General features: G+C 43.5%; 1 non-coding gene across 1 annotated transcript; it reads left to right on the top strand.

The window, feature by feature from the left end:
• Positions 1-6,805: 6,805 nt before the first annotated feature.
• On the top strand, positions 6,806-6,878 carry Trnaa-cgc. The gene has a single exon. It is a non-coding gene; the product is annotated as a tRNA-Ala (tRNA).
• Positions 6,879-14,966: the final 8,088 nt, after the last annotated feature.

Below are 14,966 nucleotides of genomic sequence, written 5' to 3'. Positions count from 1 at the left end.
ACGTGGCACCAGTGTAAGATTCTCTTTGACCGCCATAGTGCCTTGCACCAGATCCATTGGGCTATGGATGCCCACGTGAATGCCCTGAGCATAATGGAGCCAGCGCCAGTCCCCCAGTACATTTGTCAAGGAGCTGTTCACCCTGCAAGACGACAGATTCACGCCAACCCCCCACCATCCCTCCCCATCGACATTCTGAAGAAGGTATCGAGATTCATCAGACCAGGCAACGGTCTTCCACTGCACCAGCGTCCAGTGCCGAAGGTCACGTGCCCATTTCAGTTGGAGTTGACAACTTCTTGGTGTTAAAACTGGCTCACACGTGGGTCATCGGCTGCGAAGGCTCATAACTGGGAGTGTTCGGTGCACTGTGTGTTGAGACATACAGCATTATAGTCTGATGTTAGTCCTGTCACAGTTCGCCCCATGTCCCGTTTTACCAGTCTGCCCAGCCTACGACGGACGATATCTGTAATGAGGAGTGGCCGCCAAACCCCACGACACCTGGACGAGGTTTCACGTTGGTTTCAAGACGTGTTGAAGACACTCACCACGTCAATCCTCGAACACCAGACAAGTCGTGCAGTTTCCGAAATGCTCGTGTCGAGTCTCTGGGCCCTCACAATCTGCCCTCCGCCAAACCCAGATAGATCGCGCACCTTCCCCGTTCTACACACGGATAGCATGCTCATTGACACTGCATGTACTGTGCGTGTGTCTGACTAGCAGTTATTTCTCGCCAGGCGACGCTGCTATCGTTTCGACGGGTTTACGTTGTAATCTTACCCTCCGACATATCACCATTACATTTCTCAGTCTCTAAAAGTTTCTAAAGCTTCGAGAGACATAAGATATACCAAAGAAAAACTTTTCACTTATCTTCATTTTCTCTTGTTGTAGGCTGTAGTTCTCGCATCTAGGAGTACATTCTTGACCCTGAAATTTTTATTTTGTAGGTTCCTGTTGACTTGAATAATGTTTGAAGGAAAAAAATTTTGGAAATTTGTGGTAAGTTCTTATGCTACCAAACTGCTGAAGTCATCGGTCCCTGACCTTACGCACTACTTAATCTAACTTAAACTAACTTACGCTAAAGACAACACACACTCCCACGCCCGAGGGAGGACTCGAACCTCCGACGGGGGAAGCTGCGCGGACCGTGACAAGACGCCTCAGACAGCGCGGCCGATGTTTGAGGATTTGTCTGTTTTACTCTTGAATTTTATTTTCGTCACTTTTTTCAATATTACACAGACTTCACAATTTCCATTTCTATAACACCACAAATTACGCTGTTAGCGACAATCACAAGAAGATGTCTGTTCCCATCAGAGGCATGCCCACTACTCCCAACATTCTGCGGTACTCACAATATTCCAAAGATTTTACAAAGCAAAAGTGCTCACAAACTTTCTTGACAAAAGAAGAATCATCATCAAGATGCAACATTATTTTATAAGTGAATGCAGAAATAAATTTAATAATTAGCGTTATACTGTGCAATTATTAATATGAATTTTAAGTATGCCAGATAATTCGTAATTTGAAATATTTCTAACTGTTCATACAGAGTATTAACAAATTAATTTCTTTTTACATATTTTATCCCCAAACATAAGACACCGTATACAAAACCATATGCAGTTCATTCAGTTAAACAGCTGATATTATGGTCACATATGGAAGTATCGATAATATACATGGTTATTTCTATAAAAAGAAAAGGTAATTTAGATGAGGGTGTCCCATTACAACATCGATAGCAGATTGGTGGTCATAATGTTCTGCCTGATCAGTGTATATCAGTGGGGAAAGGTGAAAATTTGTGCCGCATCGGGATTCGAAGCTGGGTCTTCCTTTTATCAGGCAGACATGGTGTCCACTTCACCATCCGGACACAGTGGTCACCACAACCGCATGGATTTCCCTCGCACTTCTCCTGTCAGACCCAAATTCTCAATTTACACAACACATTACTGATGCAATGCCCCTGCTCATTGCCCTCATTCCTCGTAGCACTTCACCGATTCCCATACAAGTTCAAGCACGGTGCACATCGGCATTGAAAGGTTCGTTGGCGGCCTATACAGGGTGTTACAAAAAGGTACGGCCAAACTTTCAGGAAACATTCCTCACACACAAAGAAAGAAAATATGTTATGTGGACATGTGTCCGGAAACGCTTACTTCCCATGTTAGAGCTCATTTTATTACTTCTCTTCAAATCACATTAATCATGGAATGGAAGCACAGCAACAGAACGTTCCAACGTGACTTCAAACACTTTGTTACAGGAAATGTTCAAAATGTCCTCCGATAGCGAGGATACATGCATCCACCCTCCGGCGCACGGAATCCCTGATGCGCTGATGCAACCCTGGAGAATGGCGTATTGTATCACAGCCGTCCACAATAAGAGCACGAAGAGTCTCTACATTTGGTACCGCGGTTGCGTAGACAAGAGCTTTCAAATGCCCCCATAAATGAAAGTCAAGAGGGTTGAGGTCAGGAGAGCGTGGAGGCCACGGAATTGGTCCGCCTCTACCAATCCATCGGTCACCGAATCTGTTGTTGAGAAGCGTACGAACACTTCGACTGAAATGTGCAGGAGCTCCATCGTGCATGAACCACATGTTCATGGGGCCCAATCAAGACATCACCAACAATGCCTACCCAAACGTTCACTGAACATCTGTGTTGATAACGTGATTGCACAATTGCATGCGGATTCTCGTCAACCCACACATGTTGATTGTGAAAATTTACAGTTTGATCTCGTTGGAATGAAGCCTCATCCGTAAAGAGAACATTTGCACTGACATGAGGATTGACACATTGTTGGATGAACCATTCGCAGAAGTGTACCCGTGGAGGCCAATCAGCTGCTGATATTGCCTGCACACGCTGTACATGGTACGGAAACAACTGGTTCTCCCGTAGCACTCTCCATACAGTGACGTGGTCAACGTTACCTTGTACAGCAGCAACTTCTCTGACGCTGACATTAGGGTTATCGTCAACTGCACGAAGAATTGCCTCGGCCATTGCAGGTGTCCTCGTCGTTCTAGGTCTTCCTCAGCCGCGAGTCATAGGCTGGAATGTTCCGTGCTCCCTAAGACGCCGATCAATTGCTTCGAACGTCCTCCTGTCGGGACACCTTCGTTCTGGAAATCTGTCTCGATACAAACGTACCGCGCCACGGCTATTGCCCATGCTAATCCATACATCAAATGGGCATCTGCCAACTCCGCATTTGTAAACATTGCACTGACTGCAAAACCACGTTCGTGATGAACACTAACCTAGCTTGATGCTAGTACTGTAGAGCAATGAGTCGCATGTCAACCCAAGCACCGAAGTCAACATTACCTTCCTTCAATTGTGCCAATTCGCGGTGAATCGAGGAAGTACAGTACATACTGACGAAACTAAAATGAGCTCTAACATGGAAATGAAGCGATTCCGGACACATGTCTACATAACATCTTTTCTTTATTTGTGCGTGAGGAATGTTTCCTGAAAGTTTGGCCGTACCTTTTTGTAACACCCTGTATATATAGTGACCCAGATCGTTGGTCCTGATGATCTCCGACTGTACATCAAAAGTGAGGTGTTGCACCATCGTGCTGGTACCATACGTTCTGACGCATATGCAGTGACACATCTTCCAAGACCCCCATGGAGTACAAATCTCTCTGGATAGATCACAAACTCAACTGAATGACCTGTAAACAATCCTGCAGCAGGCATGGGACATCAGGTAGTCGGTAAATGACATACCTAATATCCTAGTCAGTGGCGTTGAAGATGAGGGAGATTTTAAAGTTTGTAGTGATATTTTGAATGTAGCGGGGAAACGGTGCAATTCCGGAAATAAATTCCTAAGCCAAACTTAACCGTCTTGGACACTGCTACAAGTCCACAACTCCTGTAAAGGTAATTTAGTTACATCCTGTATTACGGCAATCGTGCGACAAAAAATAGGACAAAGAAATTTTAAAAAATGTCATGTCGACACCCATCGTTTTAGTCACGTGATAGCATTGGATCGTGTTTGCTGTGTTACAGTGGAAATCAGAGTTGATAATTTTAGCCTATATTGTGCCATGGGCACAAGAAGCGAAAGATAACCCAGGAAGATAGAAAAAAAGTTGTACAAAAGTGTCAAATACGAAGGATATAACAATTTAGGACATCTAAAAAGAAGTAAGCGATATCCAGCGGCCAGCCAAAGACTGCTTATATCAGTAGATACCAACGGACGTGACATAGCAACCTAGCCATTGTTTTGGTCAAATCTGTGTCATAAATCTCTTTCCTCTCTAAAGTAATCGGGTACCTCCTCATTGGTTGTTCAAGCAATCTCCTACGCCTCACCTTTCAAAATCCATTTTCTTCTTTTCTGTAAAACAACCACAACTAATAATCTTTGTAAACATATTTGTAACAGCAGCGATCGCAATTAACTAGCAATAAAATGTTGTATAGAGGAGCCTTGGTAACATAAAAACACACCTTTATTCGCAAGTGGTGACCGATTTCGACCCAACGCGGATCGTCTTCGGACCATGCGCCAGTTGCGGCGTGTGGAGACGATCGCACGGAGTAGGAACTGCGGATAGCATCCGCTGACGTCGACATGGTCGAGTACAATACATATAAGAATTTTCTCTAACGATTCTAAATCCAGCATACTGCAGTGGTTTTGATTAAATTATGCTTAGCTACACGCATATGTTCAGGAAGTTGGGTTTTGAATATACACTCCTGGAAATGGAAAAAAGGACACATTGACCCCGGTGTGTCAGACCCACCATACTTGCTCCGGACACTGCGAGATGGCTGTACAAGCAATGATCACACGCACGGCACAGCGGACACACCAGGAACCGCGGTGTTGGCCGTCGAATGGCGCTAGCTGCGCAGCATTTGTGCACCGCCGCCGTCAGTGTCAGCCAGTTTGCCGTGGCATACGGAGCTCCATCGCAGTCTTTAACACTGGTAGCATGCCGCGACAGCGTGGACGTGAACCGTATGTGCAGTTGACGGACTTTGATCGAGGGCGTATAGTGGGCATGCGGGAGGCCGGGTGGACGTACCGCCGAAGTGCTCAACACGTGGGGCGTGAGGTCTCCACAGTACATCGATATTGTCGCCAGTGGTCGGCGGAAGGTGCACGTGCCCGTCGACCTGGGACCGGACCGCAGCGACGCACGGATGCACGCCAAGACCGTAGGATCGTACGCAGTGCCGTAGGGGACCGCACCGCCACTTCCCAGCAAATTAGGGACACTGTTGCTCCTGGGGTATCGGCGAGGACCATTCGCAACCGTCTCCATGAAGCTGGGCTACGGTCCCGCACACCGTTAGGCCGTCTTCCGCTCACGCCCCAAGATCGTGCAGCCCGCCTCCAGTGGTGTCGCGACAGGCGTGAATGGAGGGACGAATGGACACGTGTCGTCTTCAGCGATGAGAGTCGCTTCTGCCTTGGTGCCAATGATGGTCGTATGCGTGTTTGGCGCCGTGCAGGTGAGCGCCAGAATCAGGACTGCATACGACCGAGGCACACAGGGCCAACACCCGGCATCATGGTGTGGGAAGCGATCTCCTACACTGGCCGTACACCACTGGTGATCGTCGAGGGGACACTGAATAGTGCACGGTACATCCAAACCGTCATCGAACCCATCGTTCTACCATTCCTAGACCGGCAAGGGAACTTGCTGTTCCAACAGGACAATGCACGTCCGCATGTATCCCGTGCCACCCAACGTGCTCTAGAAGGTGTAAGTCAACTACCCTGGCCAGCAAGATCTCCGGATCTGTCCCCCATTGAGCATGTTTGGGACTGGATGAAGCGTCGTCTCACGCGGTCTGCACGTCCAGCACGAACGCTGGTCCAACTGAGGCGCCAGGTGGAAATGGCATGGCAAGCCGTTCCACAGGACTACATCCAGCATCTCTACGATCGTCTCCATGGGAGAATAGCAGCCTGCATTGCTGCGAAAGGTGGATATACACTGTACTAGTGCCGACATTGTGCATGCTCTGTTGCCTGTGTCTATGTGCCTGTGGTTCTGTCAGTGTGATCATGTGATGTATCTGACCCCAGGAATGTGTCAATAAAGTTTCCCCTTCCTGGGACAATGAATTCACGGTGTTCTTATTTCAATTTCCAGGAGTGTATGTACCTAAAATGGGTAATAGTACATTCTTCCATTATAGTGTCGGTATTCCCAATGTATGAGGATCTCGAGTGAACATATATTCTCTGTTATTTTTCATTAGTTTATTTTGAAACATGTAATAATTATTGTCACTGTACTTCTTCGTAATTCTTAACATATGTGCGGGTCATGGACTTAAGTGTATGAATAAGGACCTTTGTAACGACAGCTAGCAAAGTCGAAATGAAGTATCAGTAGTGGTGACTGGGGTCGAAAAATAAAACAAACCCACTTCACTGGTTATGATACACTGGTAATTTAAATCATTACTTAATTAACATTTTTAGACATTGACATTGTACAGGCTAAAACACAACTCCACCGATAAACTTATCATTGTGATATTATGGACCAAAACAAGGAAAATAGTCTCATAAATGTGCTGTCTAAAATGCGTATCGTGAGAGATAGGAACACTTGTTCGCCTTCGCTACTACCAGACACGTCTCTTCTAGTGAAAGATCTTTTTTTTCCATATTTTGAGGGGTGCTACTATTCGCCGAAATAAGAGAAAAAGTCCAGTAAACACGTGCTCCAAAATGTATACCTTACGAGCGATGGGCACTTGTCTACACACCGAGCGAGGTGGCGCAGTGGTTAGCACACTGGACTCGCATTCGAGAGGACGACGGTTCAATCCCGTCTCTGGCCATCCTGATTTAGGTTTTCCGTGATTTCCCTAAATCGTTTCAGGCAAATGCCGGGATGGTTCCTTTGAAAGGGCACGGCCGATTTCCTTTCCAATCCTTTCCTAACCCGAGCTTGTGCTCCGTCTCTAATGACCTCGTTGTCGACGGGACGTTAAACACTACCCACCACCACCACCACTTGTCTACTATGAACCACATCTCTTTTACTGAACGAGTGCTCATAGCTCTTAAGGTATACATTTTAGAGCACGTGTTTACGACACATTATTATTGATTATTGATTATTTAAGACGTTTAATTATTAGCGTGCATGATGGTGTGAATGAGAAGTATTTAATAACTAATGTTGTTACGTAAACTAACTGAGTATACGTTAACGTGAGAACTTGTGCACAGAGAGCAAATAGCCAGTTTATGAGACTGGGGAAACAAGAAACATTTTACGATAACTCTGTTATTACTGTTATTTAAAGAGGGAGTTATATTGATTATTATAGCTTTCCTAAATTTGTTCTTTTAATATATTGCTTAAGAAAGCTATTTGTTTAGGATTGCTCAGATGTAAAAGACGCGGGATTGACTACAATGTGTACCAGCAAATCAGAGGACAGTGCGTTCCAACGTATTTTATGGACTAAGAGAATTGCTTTCTAAACCCGACGTCTGTTCGGAGCTTAGGTACTGTCATGTATACGGACGCATGTATAACAACCTCTGAGAAGGTGAATAAGTTTGCAGAAATACGAATTAAACTTGACAGTGGAGTGTCGCAAAGTGCGCACAAACGTGTGAAAAAGACGGACACACGAAATTCCAATTTTTATGCGCAAACTGTGACTTTAGAATTAAGTCGTAGCCGAGAAGTGAACTTCCGCAGTGGTCAATCTGAGTAATATTTGAGCGAGCATTCGGTCACAGACAACCCGTTTTGTAATCTTTCCGATAAAAGGTTTGGCTACTTACCAAAAGCTGCCTGTTACAAGTGGCTACGCCAGCGAGAGTGGGAAGTTTTCAGTAACAAACTGTGTATCCTTTAATAGCTCAGCTAACCTGATACTAGAAAACATTTGATTCAACGTCTATAATAGTGTGGAGCGGCCACTTTCCTTTAGAGTTTTCACTAGCCGACGAACATTGTTCAATATCTAACAGATCAGGCATGTGGAACTGACTGGACAAGAAGAAATCACCGAAACGTGAGTGGACATTTCTATAGGACGTACATTTTTTAACCGCGTCGTTGCTCGTGGAAAGCAAAAAGAGTTTGCAGAAGAAGAGATATACTCGACGGTATCGGAGATAAACAAGTGGTAATAGCTCCAAAGTTACTGCATTTTACAGCCCACGTTTACTAGAGACCTTATTTTTTTCCATACTACCACATCTCAAAGTATGCCGTTGGAGTTCGGTTCACCGTGCACACAGGACGAATTTAGGTCAACACATACATATACCAATCATACAACCAGTCTTGATCGCATAAATATTTTAAACTGGTGATGGTTTTCGGTCTATTGTACTTAGATCATCTTTAGACCTTTGTACTCTGCCAGCAGAGTAGTGAACCAGGTAATAGGTTGCAAGTCACTATGTTAATAAAGCGAAATAGTTAGTAAATATAATTATTATGAATGGAACAGCCACCGTGTGACAGAACCTGGGCTGGCTGAGCAGGCAGCTTTAGAGAGACTGCTGATTTTGGCTGAGGTGTCCGTGGTTAAATAGTGTTGGTCCCGCCCCCTACCACCAGCATGGCGTCGGTACTGGCCAATGGCTATGGATCGTCAATATAAGTAATAAAAGCTACTCCTAAAATACACCGATTTTGTCCATTAAAGTCAAAACGAGAGCAATTATTCGTTGTAAACTACCCATGACAGTTAAAATGTCAATAAAAACTTCGTTAAAGTGGTGGATAAAACTCCGTTAACGTTGGTACTCGTCCTGTGAGGGTTGGCTTCTGTTTACACGTGATAGGCCGCGCGGAGTGGCCGTGCGGTTTGTGGCGCCATGTCACGGATTGCGTGGCCCCTCCCGCCGTGTGTTCGAAACCTCCCTCGAGCATGGGTGTGTGTGTTGTTCTTAGCATAAGTTATCTTAAGTAGTGTGTAAGTCTAGGGACCAGTGACCTCAGCAGTTTGGTCCCTTAGGAATTCACACACATTTGAACATTTGAGCAGGTGATAGACAGATGGTGCAACGTCAGCTTGGTAAATATGTAGACGACATTTTACATCGAATCCTCTATAGACAAAATGTGTTGTGAAGGCTGGCTGGTGCAAAGGATGCCATTCAGTAACCGTGAAGACGATGGGAAAATCGATTGTACCTGAAATTAAGGGGACCACCCCATGGTTCAGGTGGAAAAAAGTCTATTTTCGGTTTTCATCATATTTCAATAGATTAAGTTTTTATTTAAGTACTCTGAAAAGGATTTTGCTGAAAAATTTTTTTCGAGCATTTAAAGAGCATTTTCCTATCATGTGTGTTTATGTGCCACGCCCACTTTTCTGTCACCAACTTTTCTGCATATATTTTAGATCTTTATATCCCCTACATTGCACCTTACGGATATTTTTTTTTTTTTTTACTCCCGAGTGTGTTGGCTATCCTTGGAATGCAATGGTCGGTATTCTTTTGTTTCTGCTGTTTGTACACAACACGCTATAAAGCACGCATGTTTTGTTCAAGTGTGACTGCGAGTAGTTGTTTGGTGTCACTGCCAGACACCACACTTGCTAGGTGGTAGCCTTCAAATCGGCCGCGGTCCGTTAGTATACGTCGGACCCGCGTGTCGCCACTATCAGTGATTGCAGACCGAGCGCCGCCACACGGCAGGTCTAAAGAGACTCCCTAACACTCGCCCCAGTTGTACAGCCGACTTTGCTAGCGATGGTTCACTGTCTACATACACACTCAATTGCCGAGACGACAGTTTAGCATAGCCTTCAGCTACGTCATTTGCTACGACCTAGCAAGGCGCCATATTCAGTTACTATAATCTGAACAGATAATATTGTGAATTATGTACCGTTAAGAGCGACGTTCATCATTAATGGATTAAAATTAAGTATCAAACTAATTCCGTCCGCTTTCTGAATTCTAATTCCTTGTCATGTTCCAGACCTCACATGAGCTAAAACGCGTGCATTTCGGCCTCCAATTGTAACATGGTGTTGGCTCTTCTGCTAACCCAATAAGTTGTTATACTTTAGTTTGCAGTGCTTGTTTACGTGTGTTTTGTTGTGTTTATTGAAGATGACGAAACGCAAAGGCATTTTCAAGAAACGACAATTTAGAGGAAACAAGTTTAGAAAGCTTTCTGTACAAAGGGTTATGTCGTCTGTCAACGAAGTTTTGTAATTGTAATTCTTCAACAAGTGCATCATCAAAGAAGTTCTCATCATTCCAAGAGAGTTACAACGAATTTACTGTAAGTGACATGGTATGCAGAAATATTATTATAAATTTGAGAATATCATCAGATGTAATTTCTAAATCTGTACAATGTAGCCAGTGTGGTCAGTCACATAGTGTGAAAATTTGTGATAGTGCCAGTGAGAGAAAAGGCCTAGCAATTGCTTTGGATTTAATTTGCACTAAATGCTCAGCTGTGATTTCATTTATGAGTTCTTCAAAACCAGATGCAAGCGGCCCTTATGAAATCAATACTAGATTAGTTTATGTCTTACGATCCATTGGCGAGGGTATGGCTACAGGGAGAACATTTTGTTCAGTGATGAACTTACATCAACCACCAAATAAATTTGAAAAACTGACTGCAACATTAGAGAAAGCTGTATGTGAGGTCAGTGAGGAAAGCATGAAACTGGCTGCTAGGGAAGCAGTGGAAGAAAATGATGGATGTTAGGATATTGCGGTTGCACTTGATATAAGTTGGCAGAAAAGAGGACATGCTTCTCTGAATGGAGCAATGACTGCCACGAGTGTAGACACCGGTAAAGTGTTAGATGTGGAGATAATGGCTACATATTGCAAATGTTGTAAAGTCAATGAAGATAAAGAACACAGCTTTGTGACTAATTTTAGAGGAACTAGTGGTGATATGGAAGTTCATGGAGTACACCAAATATTTCATACAACAATGTGGTAAACTCTAACCAATATGGAGCTGCCATTACTAGCAAAATAGAATGGGTAGGCCATGTTCAAAAACATTTAGGAGAAAGGCTGAGAAAACTAACTGTTGATATGAGAGGAAAAAAATTAGAAAATGTAAAATTGTTGTCCGGACGGTCGGTTAACTAAACCTGAAACAGAAAACTTGCACATATACTATGGGCAGGCAGTTAGGAGAAATAAAGAAAATCTGGAGGTAATGAGGAGAGATGTTTGGGCCATATTCTTCCATAAGTCCTCTACTGATGAAAGCCATGTCATGGATTGTGTCCACCAGGAGAATATTCGTGGTGCAAATACAATAGGGCTCAGGCAACGGGAGAATCTTATTCTCGCCAGCATTCTCTTCCTGCTGCTATTATTACAGCAAATAAACCGATTTTCAGAGACCTGGCTCATCCTGACCTTCTAAGGAAAGACACAGAACCCAAATGAATGTTTCAACAGCATAATTTGGAACCGCCTTCCTAAAAGTGTATTTGTAGGCATGTATACAATGAAACTGGGAGTTCATGATGCTGTTATTACATTCAATTGTGGTAATATTGGAAAGTGTTTGGTCCGAAAAAACTAGGAGTTAATCCTGGTGAAAACATGATAACTGGGCTGCAACATTGCGATAAAATGAGGATAGCCCACGCAGATAGGTCTGCATCTAATATGGCCAAGAAAGCAAGACAAACATCCAGGAAGGTGGAAAAACAGCTGGAAGACCTGCTACAGGCCATAGAAGGGCCATAATATGCAGCAGGACAATTTTAATTAACTGTAAGTAACAAATTTCTTCTTTAAAGTCAGTTTCCCGCAAACTAAAATTTTCAGTACATATGCCCCATTATATCAGAAACTATCATAGATAAATGAAAGAAATTTTCAAAGACTCTGCATAAAATAGAAACCCACCTCTGGTACTACATTCATTAATATTACTCCATTAGGAAGTTCACAAAAAATATTTTCTGCAGAAAAAACTAAATATTTTTGTTAATAAATTTATAAAAGTATTTCTTAAAAACTATAAAACGGATAAAGTAGATTTTAGTACAGTTGACTCTATTAGCATCATGTAACACACAGTAAAAACATTAAGGTCTTGAATCAGATAGTGTTTCAGAAATGGGTCAGACACTTGCCTACATTAACATTGGTTAGATGGGCAAGGTGTGGTCCCCTTAAAAAATAACACCGTAATATGCAGCCAGACTCCGTTTATAAGAATGAAATTATGTTCTGCCCTTATCATAAAATGTGCGTAGTCATATCGTCATAATAAAATGAAATTAGGATTTAAAATACATTGCCAGTAAAAGAAAGGCTTGTACAACCAACATGCTAACGACAGTTACTAAATGAAAGATCGCTACATGACGACGAAAATGATAACAAAACAGCTGCCTAAGATGTATTCTAGTGTAAACTGTGAAAACAAAATACATTTACACGTATTAGAAGCAATTTGGCTAGTGCATTTTAATGTACTAGTGTAACACGAGAAAGTACATAATCCCAAAGACTTATTTAAATGTTGCCTGCTTCATTTCCATTGTTGCTGTAGATGTTGTTAAGAACAGCTGATGTAAAAAGTGCCTAGAATTGCAATGACGACCTTGCCAATACAGTCCTGAATAAAACCACAACTATTACCGCTGCGATACAGGAACGTAACCAAAAGAGTAATGGACATGAAGAAAAGGAGTGGCAACAATCTGTACACTGACGATCCACAGCCATTGGCCAGCAGTGACGCCATACCGGAAGCAGGGGGCGGGACTATCAGTATGTGACCATGGACAGCTCAGCCAAAATCAGCAGTCGATGACATCTCTCTCGAGCGACCTGCTCAGCCAGCCCAGTTTCTCTCACCATCGTGGCTTTACTAGTCATAGTAATTATACTTCATAAATCTTTCCCTTTATTAGTGTTGACTTGTTACCTCTGAGCCGGTTCACTACTCTCTTTGCAGTGTAGAAAGATCTGAAGACCATCTAAGTGCAACAGATCGGAACCTGTCACCAGTTTAAATATTTATGCGATCAAAACTGTTTTTAGCAAATTTTATTGATATACCTGATATCACTGTTTCTCAGACCAATATTCCAGAAAATACGTACATACATGTCAACTTTTCCTTTTTAAATATAGATCGACCGGCTCGTTTTGTTACCACCGGAAAGCCTTCATCTGGCGCAGTTGGGAAACAGGGAGGCCTACGGAACGGCAGATGCTGGGCAGATATTTACGGACCACTGCCGACTACCGCGGCGACACGCCACCGGCATTTTACGACTCGTCTTGGCGACAGGGGCACCGAAAACCTTTAAAAAGGTCGTTCATCCCGCCGGGGCGCTTTTAAAGGGTCGCGGGCGTGCGCTTGTCTCTGCCGAGGCGCGAGGCCGTCCATTCTTCGAGGAATGTCGAAAGCCGCGGCGGAGAAGCAGCCGGTGGCAAAAGCAGTCGGCGGGATGAGTCTTCTGCCCCGCCTGCTCCAGCTGCGCCTTGTGGTGCCGCTACCCGCGCCACGCCGGCGTCCTCTTTGTGGTCGGCTGCCAGACACTTTACTGTCCCCTCCGCCAACTGTTTTCCTTCCCCCCCTCCCCCCCCCCCCCCCCCAGAAAAGTGCGTGTCACCGAGCGCCGTCGTTCTCTGCTCTTAGATGTAAATATAACGCGTTTGATATACAGCGGCTTTTTGGATGCTCAAAAGCGGAACGTTGTTTTTCGGGCGAGAGAGACTTAGACACAGGGCATCCGATAAATATCTCAGCACATGGTTGTTGTTCTTATTGCGCAAGCCCAGATAGCACAAAAATGTTCATTGATTACTAGTTTCAGCGAAATCAAATTGTCTTCTCAAGATTTAAAAAAAAAAAATTATTTTAATTTTTTTTTTACAGGGCGAATTCATTTCGTGACCGATTGTTAACATTAATTGAACAAAACTTAATGTATATGAAGGTAAAATAATGGAAAATTCCAGCTTCAAACCAACATGAAATGGATGCAGATCCAAAGATACTAGACAGTTTTATACCGGGCGATGAAAAAGTCAGTATAAATTTGAAAACTGAATAATTCACGGAAGAATGTAGTTAGAGAGGTACAAATTGATACACATGCTTGGAATGACATGGGGTTTTATTAGAACCGAAAAAATTCAAACGTTCAAAAAATGTCAGACAGATGGCGCTTCATCTGATCAGAATAGCAATAATTGGCATAACAAAGTAAGACAAAGCAAAGATGATGTTCTTTACAGGAAATGCTCAATATGTCCACCATCATTCCTCAACAATAGCTGTAGTCGAGGAATAATGTTGTGAACAGCACTGTAAAGCATGTCTGGAGTTACGGTGAGGCATTGGCGTCGGATGTTGTCTTTCAGCATCCCTAGAGATGTCGGTCGATCACGATACACCTGCGACTTCGGGCAACCCTAAAGCCAATAATCGCACGGACTGAGGTCTGGGGACCTGGGAGGCCAAGCATGACGAAAGTGGCGGCACACGATCATCACCAAACGGCGCGCGCAGGAGATCTGTCGGACATTTTGTGAAGTTTTTTTTTTTTGCTTCTAATAAAACCCCATGTCATTCTAAACATGTGTGTCAATTTTTACCTCTCTATCTACATTATTCCGTGGTTTAATAAGTTTTCAAATTTATACTGACTTTTTGATCACCCGGTACTACTACCTATCAAAGTATGTCGTTGGAATTGTGGTTCACCGTGAACACAAGACGCATTTAGGACAACACGTACAGACACTGCAGATTCTACTTTTTTAAAAAAATACTTCCACCAGTCTGTTCCGTTACAACTAGAAAGTCTTCCTGTGGCGCATTTGGGAATTTGGCCATTGGCCCTAAACAGTGAAAAGAGTGAGGCCATCCACATGAGTGCTGCAAGGAATCCGTTAAACGTCTGTTACACTATAAATCAGTCAAATCTAAA

This window comes from Schistocerca americana, chromosome 8 (assembly GCF_021461395.2).
Source record: "Schistocerca americana isolate TAMUIC-IGC-003095 chromosome 8, iqSchAmer2.1, whole genome shotgun sequence".
In the NCBI taxonomy this organism is placed as follows: Eukaryota; Metazoa; Arthropoda; class Insecta; order Orthoptera; family Acrididae; genus Schistocerca; species Schistocerca americana.
The sequence above is the reverse complement of the archived record's forward strand: the minus strand, read 5'-3'. Positions and strand labels throughout refer to the sequence as shown.